Source organism: Lepidochelys kempii, chromosome 2, assembly GCF_965140265.1.
Source record: "Lepidochelys kempii isolate rLepKem1 chromosome 2, rLepKem1.hap2, whole genome shotgun sequence".
NCBI classification, from domain to species: domain Eukaryota; kingdom Metazoa; phylum Chordata; order Testudines; family Cheloniidae; genus Lepidochelys; species Lepidochelys kempii.
The window spans coordinates 94,136,512-94,148,904 of NC_133257.1; the positions used below are offsets into that span (position 1 = coordinate 94,136,512).

The window sequence follows — 12,393 nt, forward strand, 5'->3', positions numbered from 1 at the left end:
TGCCTATCATTCTCTTTGTTGGTCTCCCTAACCTTTTTGTTGTCTTTTAAAAATATGAATGCTTAAAATTCACTTTATTTTTTCAAAAGGGATATGACTCTGTTGACATTGTGGGTTTTATTTGCTGAAAGAGTGAGCTGACGGGAAATGGAGGGGACATGATTGTAGCAGTTGCACAATGGACAAAGGGAGCATGACTATGGGCTTGTCTCTACTTATCTGGGGATTGACCCATGGCGATTGATCCACCAGCGGTCAATTTAGTGGGTCTAATGAAGACCCGCTAAATCGACCACCAATCGCTCTCCTATCTACTCCGGTACTCCATCAGAATGAAAAGCATAAGGTAAGTTGATGGGAGAGTTTCTCCCGTCGACCTAGTGTGGTGTAGACACCGCAATAAGTTGACCTAAGGTACGTTGACTCCAGCTACAAGAGTAACGTAGCTGGAGTTCCATAACTTAAGTTGACTTAACCCTGTAGTGTAGATCTGCCCTATGACTGCTCTTTCTATTGTTCGATTTTGGTGTTCTTGAATGAGCTTTATTCATGTTTAACTATTAATATTTTATTTAGTAAGGACCCATATAAATTACATACACACTCTAGTTAGCAGCATTTTGAAGGGAATAGTAATTTTCCTACTGATAAAGTAATTGTAGAAATTATGTCTCATTCTTCTCTCCAGAAGAAGCTCTGGAGTTGAAATAGAATTTTTGGAAGTGGAATCATGGTTTGATCAATTATTACCTCCAATCACAATAAAGGAAACTTACTTTTTCAAAGTGTCTGTACAGAATTGTGCTTGGACAATTGCAAAACAAATTTGCAGTGGCCGTTTACACAATCCTCACTGGTGTACACACATCAGAACATCAGATGTTTTGAACATGCTTCTCTTTCTATGTGAAAAAAGCATACATACAATTTTGCACAGGCCATAAGCATTTACACCTAAGGGTAATGGGTGGAGAAGAGAATCATGTGTACTGATTTCAGTTTTATTTACTTGTTTTTTAATTTAATGTATAAAAGAGCATCTGTACCCATGTTGTAGGCAACAGTTAATCTTACAGTCAGAAAAACATCACCCCATAACACAATACATTAAGAAAATGATCGTACAAGGCACTTGATAGATAACAAAGTCTCTTATATCCATCCCATCTCACTCCATCTAAAAGTTTGTCTTCCCCAGAAATACAAAGGTTTTAAAGTGGTAATGGTAGTAGTAGGTAGGTTGTGCATATTTTATTTTATTTCATTTAAATAGGATATATAATAAAGTGATAGAGCTTGATCCAAAGCACTTTGAAGTCAATGGAATGACTTCAGTGAACTTCAGAACAGACCTTTACTGCAGTGAGAAATCCTGAAAAGCAGTTGGAAGATGGTCATACTTGATTTTTGTCTAGTAACAAGTATCAAGAAGCAAGATTCACTTTGTAGGGCTGCTTTTGAGTTTGTCTTCATTTTCCTCTCATACACCCCCCCACCCCATCACCAATATCACCACCCAATTTGAATGTTATGTGAAAAAAATTGAAAACAAGTAATTCAAAGTAGTTATATATATATATATATATATATATATATATATATATATATATATATATATATATATATATATATATATATTGTGTGTGTGTGTATTGCTGTTAAGAGATTATTTTAAAACCTGAGCTGGCTACTAAAAGTAATATTGGCAATTATAAAAAGAGGGCTTTTATGAGTGAGCCTTTGAGTGTTAACATTCCATTTTTTCCAGCTAGAAAATTTGCTTTCAATTCTGTATCAGAGTTTACAATGTAAGAACTTGAGCCTTTCTTGGTTCCTTTGAGACTCAATGTGCATTTGTTTGATGTACTATGGTTTTCAATATGAGACCTCAACTGGGCTTAAAAATGGGATTTCCATCTCTGTAAAATACATTATTACAAAGTTACCATATAGTAAAAAATGAGCATTACAAAAATGGGCTTACTGTGAAGGATAACTGCATATCCAGCTTCTGTGCTATGGGTGACTTGTTTTGTAATTTCCTTCAGATAGGACAAAATCCCTATCCCCAAAAAAGAAAGGGAAAATAAAAAAAAGACAAGATGAATGGAGCCTGTACAGTATCTAATCAGATAACACTAATGCACAGATATTAATGAAGCTGTCAAGCTCTATTCACTGTACTGAAGAAAGAACTAAAGTATACATTGTCCTTTTAACCTTCAACACTGATGTAATGATTTGTAAGCTTTTGGCTTGGTATTGTTTTATTGGAAACTGTGCTTCTGTTATAACATGCAGTAATGAGGGGATAATCTGAAGGCCAGTTAAATGATGCTCTGTATAATATAAGCATCTAATATGCTAGTTAGATTGACAGAGAAAAAAAACAGCAGATCTTTCCAGTGTATTTTTCTGTCTTTTATTAGTGTCTGTAATGTGCAGTGTCTTCGTCATTTTCTATATTGAAAGTTAACCTTTTTTGGAACACGTTTCTTCCAGGTCAGTAATAAGATCTATTCCTTATACCATAACTGACAAAGGGTTTTCCATCCTCCCAGATTACCTAAAGTGTGTATCTTGATTTTCTGCCTTAAAGCCTGCCATAGAAGGCACAAATGTCCTATGCATGAGAGTTTGGGAAGTATATCCTAAGGCAGAATCAAACCCTTAGGGCTTGATCCTACAAATGCTTCCTTCTGATGCTGCTTCATCTTATTATTCGGATATCATTTTGCTGGATATTGTACACACATATGCTAAGAGACAGTCTCTTCTCCAAGAGAAGATGATCTGATGAAGTGAGCTGTAGCTCACGAAAGCTTATGCTCTAATAAATTGGTTAGTCTCTAAGGTGCCACAAGTACTCCTTTTCTCTTCTCCAAAGAATTTGTAATCTAAAAAGACAAGGCAGACAATATTATTATCCCTATATAATACCCATACTAGATTTATTATGACCTCCATATTACAGATGGGGAATTGAGGAACAGAGATATTTAGTGACTTGCCACGGTTACACGAGAAGTTTGTGATAGTCAGGAATTGAACCCCCGACATTGACTGAAAAACAGGACATCTTAATCTCTACTGTAAGTAGTTCCATTGAAGTCTGCATGGCACTACTCACAGTAGAGTAGAACACATTCCTCTGCTGGCCCCCTGTTCAGGACTGAATTTTACTCAGTACTGAGCATTACTTTTACTAGAAAGTATTTGTAAGGTTGGGTCCTCCTTTAGCAGTAAATTAGAACCTGCTGAATTAGCTATCCTAGGAACTGGCTTGACAATGGGTTTGAAAATCTGTTCTCATCATTTCCTGATAGCTAATTAGTAATTCAATCAACACACATATTTCCTCCATTGTTGAAAAATTGCTGATTGTTTTGCAATGTATAAATATCTGGACTGAGTTCAGATTGTTTTTTACAAGCCACTGGATAGTAGTTTAGCAAAAAAAAAATCAGTTAGTAATTTTTTAAGGATTATTTTCTTTAATCAAGGAAATATATTCTTCTCAAAAATAAATATTCTTCATAAACTAATTTATGCAGGCAGATTCCACTATTACTATTATGAGCATGAGCAATTTAAAAGGTCTAAATAGTGACTGAGCGCTAAGTGGTAGACCTTTTTATTTATGTATTATATAAGCATGTGGAACATGCATTCAAGAGTGCTTTCTTTGAGTTGTCTAATATAGACAGGAAATGCCAGTAGCTTCATATACTATAGTAGACTGGGATAGACTACTGAAGTAAACCTGGAATATACTTGTAACCCCCACCTCTCAACTCCCATACCATAAGGAGGCCCATGAAATTTACCTGGGACCAGCCAGGGTTGAAGATTGCATCCCAGAAGGGTTACTACCCTGTTGCCAGGCAACCGTCCCTTAAACCAAGAGGAAGCTCAAGGGAAGGAAATAAAGTGGCAATCCCAGATGTCCTGAAAGAGTGGAGCTCTGACTAGTTCTTTACCCAGAGAACAGGTGCCTGGGAGAGAGGAGGTAGCTCCTCCTTCGGGGGTGTCAGTTGAAAAGGAAAAGAAAGGTGTGGGGGGAAGAGGTGAAGAGAGCCAGAGAGGAAAGGAGCATCCATCTCCCCTCAGAAGATTGACTGATTTTTTTAAAGTTGCCCCACAGCTGCCCCAGCCTAGCAGGAAAAAAAGCAGAAAGCTTCTAAGTAATCTTGTCCCCCAGTGTGAGGAGGGGTTAGAGCTGAAAAGCTATTTCTGATATTTGCAGATCATCCGATCTCACAATCAAAATACACATCAGACCACAGTGCCTGTAGTATCTAGAGTTGCACCACAAATAGGTACCTGCACTTGGGACTGACATGTTAGAGGATGTGTGATGGGTTCGGTCACAGAGACCCCCTTGGGACTGTCACCTGATGTGCTGAAACGATCTCTGAGCCTGTTTTCCCTGATGGCTTGGAACTCCAGAACCCTGCCTTAGCCAGACACACTAGTCTGCTGCAACAGGTCTGGTCCATGCCCCCAAAGCTGCAGGCTTTAACTGAAAACCACTCAGCAAGTATTCCTTTCTCCAGCACGCAGACACCCAGCTCCTAATGGGATCCCCAAATAAATCCATTTTACTCTGTATAAAGCTTATACAGGGGAAACTCATAAATTGTCCGCCCTCTATAACACTGATAGAGAGATACGGAGAGCTGTTTGCTCCCCCAGGTATAAATCACTTACTCTGGGTTAATTAATAAACAAAAGTGACTTTATTAAGTATAAAAAGTAGGATTTAAGTGGTTTCAAGTAATAACAGAACAAAGGAAGTTACCAAGCAAAATAAAACAAAACACGCAAGTCTAAGCCTAATACATTAAGAAACTGAATACAGATAAATCTCACCCTCAGAGATGTTCCGATAAGCTTCTTTCACAGACTAGACTCCTTCTTAATCTGGGCGCAATCCTTTCCCCTGGTGCAGTTCTTGTTAGTTCCAGCTCAGGTGGTAACTAGGGGATTTCTCATGACTGCAGCCCACTTTGTTCTGTTCCACCCCCTTTTCTATTTTTGTCACAAGGTGGCAATCCTTTGTCTCTCTCTGGGTTCCCATCCTCCCTTCGAAATGGAAAAGCACCAGGTTTAAGATGGATTCCAGTATCGTGTGACATGTTCACATGTCCTGTGAGACTTCATTACCCACTGTCTGGCACACACATATACAGGAAGGCTTACAAGTAAACAGAGCCATTTATAACCAATTGTCCTAGTTAATGGGAGCCATCAAGATTCCAAGCCACCATTAATGGCCCACACTTTGCATAGTTACAATAGGACTTCAGAGTAACACTTCATATTTCTAGCTTCAGATACAAGAATGATACATTCATACAAATAGGGTGAACACGCTCAGTAGATTATAAGCTTACTATATGCTCAAATAAATTTGTTAGTCTCTAAGGTGCCACAAGTACTCCTTTTCTTTTTGCGGATACAGACTAACATGGCTGCTACTCTGAAACCTGTCATTATAAGCTTTGTAATGATACCTTACAAGAGACCTTTTGCATAAAGCATATTTTAGTTACATTATATTCACACTCATAAGCATATTTCCATAAACATATGGAATGCAACATCACAGGATGACTTAACAACTAAAATCAGGGAGACTTTGAGTGGTTGTGTTAAGTGACTAAAAAAGACAAAAAAAGAAGAGTTTTATGGTGTCCTCTATGGATACCTGTTTATATATTTTACAAATCTAGCCATATTAATATATATTTATTTAATATAACTTGTTCCTTGCATTTTTTGTGTTTATAGTTTGTATTATAGTTTATATTGTTTATATAAAGTTTATTGAAGTGCTTGGTAATTTATACTTATTTATGAAGGGAGTACAGTATTCATAGTTAGGATGGATCATCCATTATTTCCTAGGAGGTGCCACTATTACGGTAGCAGTTCGACTAATCCATATCACCAGTGGGGGGAGTCATGAGTTCATCGGAGAGACCCACATTGGCAGAAAGACCCAGGACCTCACCCCATACGTTCTGAGTTTGTACCTGCAGAGGTGTCAGGGGGATTATATACTGTATGCTTTTTTCTTTATCCTATGAGGCCAGTGATTTCTGCAGAGATCTGGGCCCCAGTTCAGCAAAACACTTATACACACATTTAATTTTAATCACATTAGTTATCCCGTCTCTGTTGAGCAATGGCCTAATCCGAAGTCCATTGTATTCAATGGGATTCCTTCCTTTGACTTCTGTGAACTTTGGGTCAGCCAGGCCCATTGACTTGGAATGTGTGCATTTAAATGTTTTACTCAACGGGGGGCCTGGAAAGGATGCTGTAATGAAGAACTGTAATTCTAGACAGACTTAAGCTGTCTCCTGCAGTCACCACTTCTCTTCCACAATGTAATGTTTTCCCTTTTCACCTCTTGATATCGGTGATCAGTTTTGAAAAATAAGGTTCTGTTCCTAAAGGGTAATGAGTATAGCAGTTTGAAAATTTTCTGACAGAACACTATTCAGTCAAAAAATACAGATTTGAGGGAACTGAATCATTCTGTGGGAAGGTGTTGATTCTGTTGAAAATTTTGATGCAAAACTAGGCAGGGAGGCAGTCTGTCCTGAAAGCTGAAATATTTCACTTCAGTTCTCCTGAAATAGAAGTTTTCACAATTTTTCCTCCTGTGAAAAATGTTGAATATTTGACTTTTTCTCTTGATTTGGGATGACTTTTTTTCCCAAAAATTCTAAATTTTCACAGGAGGGAAATGCCCTTTTCTGGGGGTCAGGTGCTGAACACCTTTTGCAGGGTGCTTAGTTACCATAGTTACCACTGATTTCTTTGAGAGTTGAAGGCTTCCATCATCTCATCGAAGGTGCCCAGCACCTTCCAGGACTGGCAATTCACAAGAATTAATGATGAGCCCAATTTCTTTCTTAAACATGTATAATTATTTCTGTGAACAAAGTCTACACTATATTACTAAATGCATTTTCCCATCAAAATTGTATTTTAAAAGTTTTTGGACCATATTTCTTTAGCAAGGGTCCCTGTAAGTTTAGGAAACTATTAGCATTGAATGCCCCATACTGCAGTCTCACTGCCCTTCAGATTCTGAAGTGAGCTGTAGCTCACAGAAGCTCATGCTCAAATAAATTGGTTAGTCTCTAAGGTGCCACAAGTATTCCTTTTCTTTTTGCGAATACAGACTAACACGGCTGTTACTCTGAAACCTAGTAAGCCTGCTTGTAAAACATATGTAAACTACATGACCTTAGTCATTCATCCTTCTCAATAATGAACTACCTCTCTCTTATGTATATGTAACTTATTTGCCCTTTACTGTTTCACAATGCATCCTCTATCACTCCTGTATCCTTGAATTACAATCTAAAAGAGAAGTCTGTTTCTGCCCTTAGAAAAAGAGGCCAATAAATGGTAACAAAATAAAGGTGCATGTCAATGTGCCAAATGTGACAATATTGCTTAATGTGTGGTAAGCAAACCAAAGGCCTAGATATGTTTTAATTTTTAAACTTACCAAAAATTTTAATTTAAATAATTTTTATGAACTGCACGTAAGAACAGGAATATCTGTCAAAATTGACCTTTGAATCATACTTTTTTTTAACTTCTTGTGCCCTGCTCTGTTTGAATGAGGCTTTGCAGAGTTTATCTGATGAGGTATATTGTACTGTTTACACATTTTCTTTTAAAATGGAATTCTTTCTGAATCTTTTTTTTCTTTGGAGTGCTGATTTTGGCACCGATGTTAGCTGGTCACTAATATCTAATAGAAAGATATTTTACTCTGCATCCTGGTAATATATTTCCACATGTGTGATGAAGTCCTCCTGTAATCTAAAACATCTTACTTCAACATATCCCACTGTTTAAGTATTGTATGCAACCTAAAACCAACCTAAAATTCTAAAATCAAAGGGACATTTGAAACATAAAATGAATGTATTTTTTTTTAAATAACTGCTATCAGGGCCATGCAGCAGAGAGTTAGCAATAGGTGATATATAGTATACAAATAAACCCCATATACATATACATACATATAAAACACATATACATTTTGTGTCCAGTGTTTCTAGCTCATAATATGGTCCTGTGAATTACTTGATTCTGCAGCATCAGAATTTGACATAGGGTGAAAACCTGGCCCTGTTGGAGTCAGTGGAAGTTTTGCCATTGCTTCCAATAAAGCCAGAATTTCACCCACAGAATATATTGGTTGTTGCAGAATTATAGAGTGAGATGTTAAATTACCTCTGTATTTGACACTGTGACATTGCAACTGCTGATGAAACACCATGTCCAGTTCTGGTGTCCTTACTTTCAAGAAGGATGCTGAAAAATTGGGGAGGGTGTAGAGAAGAACCAACAGAATGATTTAATTGGAAAACCTGCCTTTCAATAAAAGACTCAAGGAGGTCACTGTATTTAGCATAACAAAGAGAAGGTTAAAGGATGAATTTTCAGCATCTGTGAGTAGTTACATGAGGAAAAGAAATTTGATAAAGGTGTGTGTGTACCAAATGTGAAACCTGGGAAGCATGGAAACTTCAAAAAACTTATACTGATATGTGTCAGACTCTGTCACAGAGAATATTTATAAACATTTGTGAGCTAGGAATTGTATTCTAGCTCTATGGAGGAGAGTTACCAAGCCTCCTCCAGGAATTAAAGTCAGTGGGGTGTAATTACTGCAAATCTCAGGACAGGTAAACAACTCCAAAAAACTGTCACTCCCTGAGGGTAATTGCATATTATGTTTCAGACCACAGTCAACCAGTCCATGAGTCAAAGAAAGAGCTTTGTGTATAAAGGCTCACTCTGACCTGTCTGAGTGCCTCTCATTTAGATCTTTAAATTGACATGAATTTGTAACCCAGAGGGAAAACCCTGCTGGAAGGTTTTAAAGGACTTTCAACTTACCAGGGTCTCCGAGCGGAAGATGGGTAACACTTGGTAAGTGACTATGTGTGTAGACTGTTTCCTGTTTATGATATATTTTCTCTGTAATGATTTTTTCGTAAATAAATGTACTGTTGTCTGAAAACTGGCTGGTCACTGGAAGAGCAGAACAGCGGGCAATAGACTAAGGTCAGGCTGCTGGGATAATCGTAGTGAATTACAAGGGGGGCAGCAAACTTAAATCCCTAGTCTGGAGGAAGAGGGAAGAAGGTCCCCACTCACAGAGAGGTGATGGCTGGAGGTATGAGACCTACAGGGGAGCCCTTGAGCAGATCCCAGAGGCAGCAGCAGTTCAGTTAACCCTGGAACTGTGACAGGGGCTTCTCAATCTATCAGACAAAGGAGTAACAAGAACCAGTGACTGGAAGTTGAAATTAAATAAATTCAGACTAGAAAGAAGGCACTTTTTTAAAAAAAAATCAAGGGTTGTGAGGGATTCCCATAACTGGATATTTGAAATCAGGATTGGATTTTTTTTCTAGAAGATATGCTTTAGTTCAGTGGTTCCCAAACTTGTTCCGCTGCTTGTGCAGGGAAAGCCCCTGGCGGGCCGGGCTGGTTTGTTTACCTGCCGCGTCCACATGTTCGGCTGATCGCGGCTCCCAGTGGCTGCGGTTCACTGCTCCAGGCCACTGGGAGCTGCTGGAAGCGTCGCGGGCCAAGGGACATACTGGCCGCCATTGCTTTAATTCATGCACCACTATTGGACTTGAGGCAGGAATAAAATACAGGGAAATTGTATTGCTGTGTTATAAGGAGGTCAGAATGGATGATCACAGTGGTCCCTTCTAGCCTTAAAACCTACAGATATATGTTCCAGAAAAAATATTTTCTTTCTGTTTTGAAGTTTTGTTTCTGGCCTCATAACTGTGAACATAGGCTTGAAAATGTGAAGCAAGTGCAAACCAATAGATCGACGTTTTCCCAAATCTTCAGACAGCCTAAAACATTAGCTCTGAGGGGTGTGAGCTGCCCTATTCATCTTTATGTTTTTTTAAACTCTGAAATCTTAAGTTAAATAGCAACACTTGTTAACTCTTTTATTCCTGAGCATTTTAGCAGAAATATGCAACTTATGTCACACCTTTGCCCGGCTGCCACAAGCTCCAGCTACCCCCATGATGATTTTTATGATTCAGTTAAACATTGTCAGTACGATCACCAGCCACAGATTGAAAATGTTGGGACACTACATGTTAAACTGAAATTAATATAAAAATAAATGGAATGGGGCTAGTGTACTGACTGTATTATTCATTTGCATAGCTAGCTCATTAAAACCTCAATTTTCTAATTGTAAATGAAGCTGCCACCACCACAGCACAGTGCCACAGAATTCAAACACTTAGCTACAGAATTTGTGTGCCCTTTGCCTCAGAGTTCCCAGGCTTTGCTCGAAACATATCAGCTTTTTATCTTTAACATTTTCTCCCTCTTCTCTATGCCATTGTTTGGAACCTAATTTATTTCACTGGTATGGGTAGTTGCGCTAGAAAATAAGAATAGCCTTAACACATGGCAGGTTTCTTGTTCTCTCTGTAAGCCTGATGCACAGCATATCATATCAGTTGCTTCATTGCCCTGTTTCTGGAACTTCTCTTAGATACCATATGTACCACAATGCCTGTCATGCTACATCATGATAGCGGCACCATGGATACTGATGCTGAATGGCTGACACATGTGGATTCCTCAGATTGTTGTATTTCAGATGTAAAACTAAATGGAGGTTGAGATTCAAAATAACTGTACTTGTTTTTGTAACAAAAATTAAAAAAACAGTTCACTCATATATCAAAATTACGGTAGATCAAGAGAATCTACTTTATTTTAATACTTGAACTGCTCAGAATGACTGACTTGGACATGTTTTTTGAATGCTTTAGGCTCTGATTCAAGAAATCATTAAACATAGAATCATGGAGTCATAGAAGATTATGGTTGGAAGAGACCTCAGGAGGTCATGTAGTCCAACCCTCTGCTGAAAGCAGGACCAACCCCAACTAAATCATCCCAGCCAGGGCTTTGTCAAGCTGGGCCTTAAAAATCTCTAGGGATGGAGATTCCACCACCTCCCTAGTTAACCCGTTCCAGTGCTTCACCATGCTCTTAGTGAAATAGTTTTTCCTAATATCTAACCTAGACCTCCCCCACTGCAACTTGAGACCATTACTCCTTGTTGTCATCAGCTACCACTGAGAACAGTCTAGATCCATCCTCTTTGGAACCCCCTTTCAGGTAGTTGAAAGCAGCTATCAAATCCCCCCTCATTCTTCTCTTCTGCAGACTAAACAATCCCAGTTCCCTGAGCCTCTCCTCGTAAATCATGTGCCCCCTAATCATTTTCATTGCCCTCTGCTGGACTCTCTCCAATTCATCCACATCCTTTCTGTAGTAGTGGGCCCAAAACTGGATGCAGTATTCCAGATGTGGCCTCACCACTGCTGAATAGAGGGGAATGGTCACAACCCTCAATCTGCTGGCAATGCTCCTACTAATGCAGCCCAATATGGCGTTAGCCTTCTTGACAACAAGGGCACACTGTTGACTCATATCCAGCTTCTCATCCACTGTAATCTCCAGGCCCTTTTCTGCAGCCAGTCGATCCCCAGCCTGTTAGCACTGCATAGGATTCTTCCATTCTAAGTTCAGGACTCTGCACTTCTCCTTGTTGAACCTCAGCAGATTTCTTTTGGCTCAATCCTCCAATTTTTCTAGGTCACTCTGGACCGTATCCCTACCCTCCAGTATATCTACCCCCGCCCCCAGTTTAGTGTCATCCATGAACTTGCTGAGGGTACAATTAATCCCATCATCCAGATCATTAATGAAGATGTTGAACAAAACCGGCCTCAGGACCGACTCCTGGGGCACACCAATTGATACTGGCTGCCAACTAGATATTGAGTCATTGATCACTACCCGTTGTGCCTGACGATCTAGCCAGCTTTCTATTCACCTTATAGTCCATTCATCCAATCCATACTTCTTTAACTTACTGGCAAGAATACTGTAGGAGACTGTATCAAAAGCTTTGCTCAACTCAAGGTATATCACATCCACCACTTTCTCCATATCCACAGAGCCAGTTATCTCATCATAGAAGGCAATCAGGTTGGTTAGGTATGACTTGCCCTTGGTGAATCCATGTTGACTGTTCCTGATCACCTTCCTCTCCTCCAAGTGCTTCAAAATGGATTCCTTGAAGACCTGCTCCATGATTTTTGCAGGGCAGATGTGAGGCTGACCAGTCTGTAGTTCCCCGAATTCTCCTTCTTCCATTTTTTAAAGATGGGCACTATAGTTGCCTTTTTCCAATCATCCGGGACCTCCCCTGGTTGCCACGAGTTTTCAAAGATAATGGCCAATGGCTCTGCAATCACATCAGCCAACTCCCTCAGCACCATCGGATGCATT

The 12,393-nt window shown here is 39.2% G+C and overlaps 1 protein-coding gene across 4 annotated transcripts in view; it reads left to right on the top strand.

Moving 5' to 3' along the window:
- Positions 1 to 12,393, top strand: part of CDH7 (cadherin 7) — a 107,957-nt gene that overhangs the window by 71,888 nt on the left and 23,676 nt on the right. The window contains exon 1 of one of the 4 annotated variants that reach the window (XM_073331692.1): positions 8,904 to 8,970. The exons of the other annotated variants lie outside the window; for them this stretch is intronic. The gene's annotated coding sequence lies outside the window, so the exon portion shown is untranslated. Of the gene's footprint in view, positions 1 to 8,903; positions 8,971 to 12,393 lie in introns of those variants that run through there. 4 annotated transcript variants of the gene reach the window in all.